Genomic DNA, 8,426 nt, shown 5'->3' on the forward strand with positions numbered 1-8,426 from the left:
CAGTTGTTCCATTATCAGCCCGCAGCACTATAATTAAATGCCCGGTGATTGCCATTTACCAGTGATCACCTGCGGTCTTGATTCCCTCCGCGACGGTGGAGCGAAGGAGTTCCGGAGGGTCACCGCGGCTGTTGGCCGGTCGGAGCCGGTTTGGTTCGGTGCTAATAGGGGCGTCACCGCAGCGGGCAAATAAGGCAGCGCTTAATTGGCAGTCAGGGACACATTTCAATGACACCTTCAATGGGGGCATCTGCCAAACTACACGACACAAAAATAAAAGAAAACAAAAGAAAACACGGAGCTTGGACAAACTGGCATGTGTGACTCTCAGTGGCAGTCCACGGTAAGCAGACTGCCTGGTCATTTTCTGCAAGGTGCTACTGTCATGGCTGCTCTGCTCAAAAATAAATAGGTGAATAAACAGAATGCCAGAGTAGTTTTTGAGGTGTAGGTTCTCAACACACTTGAAATAAAAAGCCCTCGCAGAGAGTTTTCTGGTTCAGCTTTACTTATAAACGTGACAGAGATATTCTCCGAGTTCATACAAAACTCAAATGTGTTAATTTTGTGGAAGAAAAGCTGTTTCACTTCTTCACCAAACAATCAGGTCAACCACAGCAGCAGCCTCTTTTTGTTAATCACAGCAGGAGGCCTTAAACAACAACAACAAAAAATAACAGTAGAGCTACTATTTGCAATCATTAGCATAACTTTGGATCTATAACATTTATCATTTTGCAAATAATACTCTCATGTACACAACAGGAGCAGCCGCGCCGTCTCTCTGAGGGGATTCGAGGCTGACTCTGGCTGCGTCACATCGGGGTTTTGGAGCTCATGGTTGCGTCTTTTCGGTCCCTCATGCCGCAGACGAGTCAGTGCCAGCGAAACTGAAAAAAAAGTTCCAGACATGCAAAGGGAAAACCATCAAGCTCAGAGTTACAGCAGGATAGAAAAACACAAAAGCTAAGAGCAGGATTAGGCCTTCTTACTGCAGAACAATGGGCCGACTGTGGAGCTGATAAAGTGTTAATCGCAGATGTTTGTTTTTTTCTCTCTCTCTCTCTCTGTTGGCATGGGACTTGTTCGGTGTTTACTGTTGAAGTTAAACACCAACTATTCTAAGCCCTCAGTGCTTGTCACTACCACAAGCACTGAAGTGCGATGTGGCATAAGAACTTTATTAATTATCTGTACTGCCTGTGTAACCTCGATAATTTGTGATCGAGTACTAGCTCAGTTCAAATCAGTTCTGCGTTGTGTGAATAAGGGCCAGGAGACAGGATGAGATTAAATGTTGTTTATCTGTTCGGAACAGAATATGGACTGATCAGGACTCGGGTTCATCACAGGGTACAGCACCTTACGAGGAATAACATGTCATGTTAGCATCAAGCTAACAGAACATTTTACCAAAGTGTTAAGCTCAGTGAACCTACCTTCCGCCCGTCTCTCATGAACAGGCAACGAGATGTCTGCTTTCACTATATTTATTACTGCCAACCACCAGGAGGGGGTGCTGTTTCACCCATTACACATGAACCCAAACTTGGAAGTAATGACACGTGGAATTCTATACAATATTAACTATGTTACATTTGCCATGAGGTGAGAGACACAGAGCAACCTGGAGATGTGGGAAGTCCAGTGCAGTCCAACACAGATATACATGAGACAAAAGCATTCACACACAAACACACACGGGGCAAGTTGAAACACTACTTAACCGAACATTGTAGATGTGAACGTATGGACGACGCCCAACTGTCACAGATTCCTGCAGCTGCAGAAATCTCCTGAAGTCACTTATGATCAATAGGAAAAGAGACAAAAGGAATATTTTCAATTTTGGTTAAGCCTGGTGCTTGGGCTGAAAGGTCAGTCATTCATCCAGCCGGCCGCCATGTTTTTGAGCTAACAAATGTTTAAAGTTGACAGGAAATTTGAAAATATCACCTGATGGTTATGTGTAATTGGAAGACTGGAAGATTGATACCTAAACACCAACTGTAAAGTCTTTTAAAAAAGGCAATAATAAAAAATAAATAAATAATAATAAAATAAATAAATAAACAATGCTAAGCCTGGTGGGGGCACAAGTAAAGCCTGGTGGCCCTCCAGGCTTATAATACACTGGGAAACCCTGTTCTTTCAAGAACTCAATTTTAGAAAACCAGCAGTATTCATTATTTAAAAAATGTCTTGCAACTTTCTACTATTGTGCAAAAGGTTTTTTTTTTTATTTTTTTGATGGTAAATATAGCTCACACTCAGAACTCTAATCTTGTCTAAGGCACCAACATGGCTGCCTCTGTCTGCGTTTCTGACCAGCTGTGCTTTTCTCTATACTGGCTTAATCTTCCCAGGTCACCTGGCATCATTGTCACCATCATTGATGGAATGGAAATATTTATTACTAACAGAAACATATTTATGGCATGATGCTGCTTTTAGACATATGTGTGCAGTATCAGCTCCAACCTCAGCAGGAAAAATGCACTCACTCTTCATCGCTTTTTCACTATTGATAATATTCCTATTACTGATAACAATAATAATAATAAACGGTTGTTATTAAAGTTGTTTCTGCACCTCTGGGCGCATGCTTTGAAATGCTCTCATCTAATTTCTCATGTGCATAGATTACTTGTCTGTCCCGTCTCTTGGATGTAGAGGAGTTTCACCAACATTAACCAACATATTCAATTCAATTAAAAGAGATGTAGCTCTTAGTAGGCCGTGTATTAATTAATACATCTGAATGCAAAATGGCTGCCACTCCTCCACCTCGTCCTGTACTTTGAGGAATGTGAAAATTTAAATAATTAGAAGAGACTGTCTCGTTTATGCTAACATAATCCCTCTTGCTTCAGCCGTGTTTCTGTGAGACCAAACAAATCAGCAGGATTACAACAAATGCAAAGTCTCTGAAGACAAAGGTCTTGTGTTCAATGAACCTCATTTAACTGAGTATGTCGAATCGTTTGTACGTCTGCTCTCTTTGCACGTGATAATTCTGATCCCAAGATGTGAAACTTTAATCTTCAAGTTTTCTTTCTTTCTTTGCCGATATGTTGCCGTTACTTTATTTATGCACACATAAGTAATGCAAGGAAATAATTCACAAACTGTCAAGCAACATTGTGTGAACCAGAAATCTGTGATAAGCCTCAGAACAAGAGACTCCGGCTCATAAAAACTCCGTCATTGACACGAGAAATGTCTCTCTGTGTTTGGTGTCCTTCTTTGTTAGCGTCGCTCAAGTTTTTCCTTCAAGTGCTCTTAAATTTTTAACTGTGAAAATCCTAGATGAGTTTTTTTGAACTCTGCTCCAAGCCCCCCTGGTCCCGGCCAACCCTCCACCATTCTGTGATTCAGCACTGCTCCCAACTTTGTCATAGGACAGCGATTCCTTTATCACCATGCTGATTCCAGCGCCTTATCTCCTTAATTAACAGTGGTTTTGTCTTTTTATGTTGACATCCCCAGGCTGCACTTGAATGCAGCTTCGTTCTGTGTTTCTCCTTCTTTGCATTAAAATGAACAGTTTTCTGGAGAATTGCACAGCACAGCTTGCATCAGGTCCTCCTGAGCTAATAGGGGTATCAGCAGTTGCCTGCATCGGAAAACATCAAAGTGAATAATTCCCTCTGAACATGAAATCTGAGTGCACACAGCGGGCAGCCAAGAAAAAAAAACACACACACGCACACATGCATTCCTGTGCACGCACACACACAGGCGGGGGCATGAAGCGGGCACAATGGAAGTTCTAGCTTCTAGTTTTCACACAGCTATACTGTGGATGTTAATGCAGCTCTTGTTATTGTGCAGAAACTGCCGGCAAAGTCATGAAGTGATGAGCCGTCTGACTCCAAGTGTAAAATATGACATGTTTTAAACTTTTAAAGCGACTGGGTGGCTCGTCACATATAGAGGCGGCTCTCAGTAAGTTGGAATATTATTGAAAAGTTCATATATTTCATTATGTCAATATACTAAGTGAAGTACTGTAGAATTTATTTACACATAGACTGATGTTTTTAGCTTTTATTTTTGCTAATCATGATTTTCAACTTATAGTAAATAAAAACATGAGTTGATTTTTTTTAGAATATTAAAATATTACATCAGACCGACAAATAAACATTTTGGATACAGAAGTGTGGGTTTAAAGTGTCTGCAACGTCACAAGATGTATTTCCATCCTATGTTACTTTCATTTTTTACCAAGATCTTCTATTGATAATTAGATTAGATTAGATTAGATTAGATTAGATTAGATTAGATTAGTTCAGCTTTATTGTCCCCAAGGCTCAAGTTGCTTTGTAGACAGATAGAACATCTGCACATAAATGCATTTAAAACATGACATAATGTTACACCACACACAGAACAACCACCACAGCTTATTTGGGATTATCTAAAACTATTAATGAGATCGACACTAACAGAGATAAATGAGCATTTATGCTTTTTCCCTTCTGGTTCTGAGTTCAATCTTCAAATGCTTCTCCTCATTTGGTTCTGGTTCTGGGGACGCAGAGCAGAACTAGAACCAGAAGACCTGAGAGATCTGGAAGGTTGCTACGACAACAGCAGATCTTTAATGTATTGTGATGCTAAGCCGTTCAGTGATTTATAAACTAACAGTACTTTAAAGTCTATTCTCTGAGCTTCAGGGAGCCAGTGTAGTGACTGTAGAACTGGTGTGATGTATTTTCTAATCCCTAATTCTACATAGATCAGCCTAACATAGACTCATAAGACTGCTTCCTTCTGGCCCAGGTGCATATAAATCCAGAGTAATAACTGCTCAATAGAAACTGTTGCTGAAGGTGACTCTCTTATAGTGACTGATCAAAATTGGGCCAAGTCACCTTTTAAATGCATGCTAAATGACAATACGTCATTTCTGATTCATGATGCCGAGGATTTAATCACACAACCAATTCTCACACAAACCAGTAAGCCTTACAGCTGAATATGACCTGACAGGAAAGATTTTTCCAGCCAAGGACACGTTGCATGTTATGCAGCTATGATTGTTGCTATATGTATATGCTTTTGTGTTTTGTTCTTGAATGGATAAAAATTACATCAAGAAAAATTGTACACAGTAGTTTAATGAAATTTAGTTTTTACCCTTAAAGAAATGAATCAACGGGTTTAGCATCGCTGAATTATGTCCATGAAAAGGAAGATGCTTTTTTAAAAATTATTTAAAGTATATATTGTTTTGAGACAACTAATTAAATTAATTTCAGTTTGAGATTAGCCAGTCATAAGCATTCACGAAGAATCTTTTGTGTTCATCATAAATGTTATGTTTGTAAACATAAGACAATGATGATATGTGTTGCTGTGGTGGTGCAGGGGTTAATGATCCACATCCCACTTCCTGTCTGAACACTTTCAAATAAAGGCCACTAGAGCCAACAAAAAAAGAGAATGATGTCACTTCAATCAAAACAAAATGACGTTTAGCTAAGTTGACTTGGATTTCCCTTCTACAAATATGTTCTACCTTACGTTGGCCAGTCCTATAAAATCACAATAACGGACACTAAACTCTGTGGATGGAACATTACCGAATGTAAAAAAGAGAGATGCAAATACTTTGTCAAAGCATTGTAAATAAAATAACAAAGGCTGTTCAATTACGCTAAAAAGAGATGAACTCTGAGGCTTTAATTGTTCAACTTCTCTTCTAAAACGCTTCTCAAGCACAAAGTCGCCACGACACATTCACAGGAAAACCCACACACGTTCTGTCCTCTGACTCAACTTTCCACATCTTAATGCAAATCCCTTTTTCAGAGCCGCGCTAAAGGCATGTCCGCCCCAACAAAACGGGAGGGGGCAGGAAGGACGGGATGAGTTCGGAGAAGAAGAAAGGAATGCCCAAATACCAGATTTCCTCAAAAACGCCTTACAGTACAAGTTCACAGATGTTTCTAGGCCAGAATGGAAATGAGTGACCGGCCTCCTGCAAAAGTAAGGAGCAGCATGAGGAGCAGCAGTCCTCATGTACAACCGTTACTCACCACGAAAAACACCCATGGTAGTTTAGTTTAGAAGAAGTAATATTAGAAGAAATTATAATATAGCAAACAAAAAAGGTATGAAAATATTTTTTTAAAATTCAATTTTTCCACTTTTATTTTCCCAAAAGAAAAAGAAAAGATTGACCCAGTCCATGCTGAGTTTGATACACATCCCAGCCAGAGATGGATATTCTCTATAGGGGTTGAATACTTGGTTTGAATTTGAGCCCATCATGACCGGCGTACTTCACATGATCACACGCCTCCAGATTGCTCAGTAACTGCAACATCAGGCCACTGGCACATCTAGAACACTGAGCAGTCGCACAATCTGGGCCTAGTCCAGACGTTTGTATGCACTTTGACCTTTCATCCACACCAAAAACTCATTTTAATATCACCAAAAATAATTATTTATTAGAACTCTGTATTTGTGTTTGCATGAGTAATGTGAAAACAGAGATTTTGGGGTCTGATGCATTACAATCTGCAACAAGTAATGAGCCAATATATCCATATTCTTGCTTAGACATGAATCCCAATCAACATTGTCTTGTGTTTTGTTAACTTTATATTCTAATGTGTCATTTAAAAGTAGTTGCACCTATTTATCTTATATCTATACACCTATAGGTCAGGGATGAAGTTTTCCATATTCATCTCTGGTCTGTGCTCCTGCTTTATTCCGTTTTTTTCTCTGATGTTTTCTGACAAACCTCTGGGGTTTCTGTCAGAACAGCTGGATTTACTCTGAAGTTACATTTCACACAGCTGGACTCTGTTTACTAATCAGGTCATTCCTGGAGACAGTTAGTCGCTCTGGTTTCATTAAGGAGTCTGGCTGCTAATGCAGGGAGTCGACGTTTTGGATTTTTGAAAGTCACAAGCACCATTTTATGTTCATCTATCACAAATATAATTCCAGTGAAGCACTTTGAATTGCCTTGTTGCTGGAAATGTGCTGTATAAATAAAACAAACTTACCTTACCAATGAAACACATGGGAGCTTGTCGTTGGTTAAAACTCAACCTGAGTGAACAAAGCTGTTCTATATGTGCTTGGCATAACTGTAATAATAATTAAAGATGATTTTTTTTTTTTTTTTTTAGGTCATTTTAATTTAGCTCACCCAAGCGCCACCATGTAAAGCTCCTGCAGGCCATCGGCCATGCTTCCTCTTTGGTCATGGTCGGTTCTGCTTCCCGCTGCGACGGGCTGGAGGCGTGGAGCTCCTGCAGCGGTGCTGCTTGTTAGATGAACTCTCTGTAAACCCTGTGTGTGCACTTCTACCTCGCTGCGGCACACAGAGACGTGTCAAACGCTCCTACCTCATTTTCATCACTTCCCTTTGCGGGAAACTTTGATTCAATTTAATTAGCATTGCCTGTGCCACGGTAACCTGAGAAGGAAGGTACCATCCTCTGGTGGCCTTAGTGGAGTTTGATACTGTGGGGCTCATATGTTAATATGCGAGTGCATGCATGTATTATAAATTGCCACAGCTGTGTCAGACAGCTGCTGGGGGGGCTGCGTTCAAGCAAGGGGTACCTCCCCCCTCTTCCTGAAGTCAGACAGAGCACAGCCACATGCACTCAGGGCTGCACATAACCAGAGTTCAGAGCTCACATTCAAAAATATGCAAATTCACCCAATCACCTTCGAGAACAGTTCCAGAGGCGGATGATAGCAAAACACAAACAGTGCACATGCTTGGATGTATTCAATTTGTGTGTGTGTGTGTTTTCATCTGACTTTGTTGTTGACACAAACTTACTAGGTTCCAGAGATTATTTCATTTGGAGCCTCGGGACATGGCTCAGGCAGAAGAGTGGAATGAGTGTAATGTTGGAAAACTCTCCTTTACTCCTGTGACATCAGACTGGCTGCTGCTGCTGCTGCTGCTGCTGCTGCTGCTCTGCTGCTGCTGCTGCTGCTGCTCTGCTGCTGCTGCTGCTGCTGCTGCTGCTGCTGCTGCTGCTGCTGCTGCTCTGCTGCTGCTGCTGCTGCTGCTGCTCTGCTGCTGCTGCTGCTGCTGCTGCTGCTCTGCTGCTGCTGCTGCTGCTGCTCTGCTGCTGCTGCTGCTGCTGCTGCTGCTGCTGCTGCTGCTCTGCTGCTGCTGCTGCTGCTGCTGCTGCTCTGCTGCTGCTGCTGCTGCTCTGCTGCTGCTGCTCTGCTGCTGCTGCTGCTCTGCTGCTGCTGCTGCTGCTGCTGCTGCTGCTGCTGCTCTGCTGCTGCTGCTGCTGCTGCTGCTGCTCTGCTGCTGCTGCTCTGCTGCTGCTGCTGCTGCTGCTCTGCTGCTGCTGCTGCTGCTCTGCTGCTGCTGCTGCTGCTCTGCTGCTGCTGCTGCTGCTCTGCTGCTGCTGCTGCTCTGCTGCTGC

At 41.8% G+C, this 8,426-nt stretch overlaps 1 long non-coding RNA gene across 1 annotated transcript; it reads right to left on the reverse strand.

Annotated features, from left to right (window-relative positions):
* Positions 1 to 485: 485 nt before the first annotated feature.
* On the reverse strand, positions 486 to 7,619 carry LOC148159574 (uncharacterized). The gene is made up of 2 exons (XR_015762806.1): positions 7,178 to 7,619; positions 486 to 890 (listed from the first exon to the last, which is right to left on the reverse strand). It is a non-coding gene; the product is annotated as an uncharacterized LOC148159574 (long non-coding RNA).
* Between the last annotated feature and the right edge of the window lie 807 nt (positions 7,620 to 8,426).

The sequence above is a fragment of the Poecilia mexicana genome, unplaced genomic scaffold, assembly GCF_051168715.1.
Source record: "Poecilia mexicana isolate PSO_F unplaced genomic scaffold, ASM5116871v1 scaffold_5, whole genome shotgun sequence".
In the NCBI taxonomy this organism is placed as follows: Eukaryota; Metazoa; Chordata; class Actinopteri; order Cyprinodontiformes; family Poeciliidae; genus Poecilia; species Poecilia mexicana.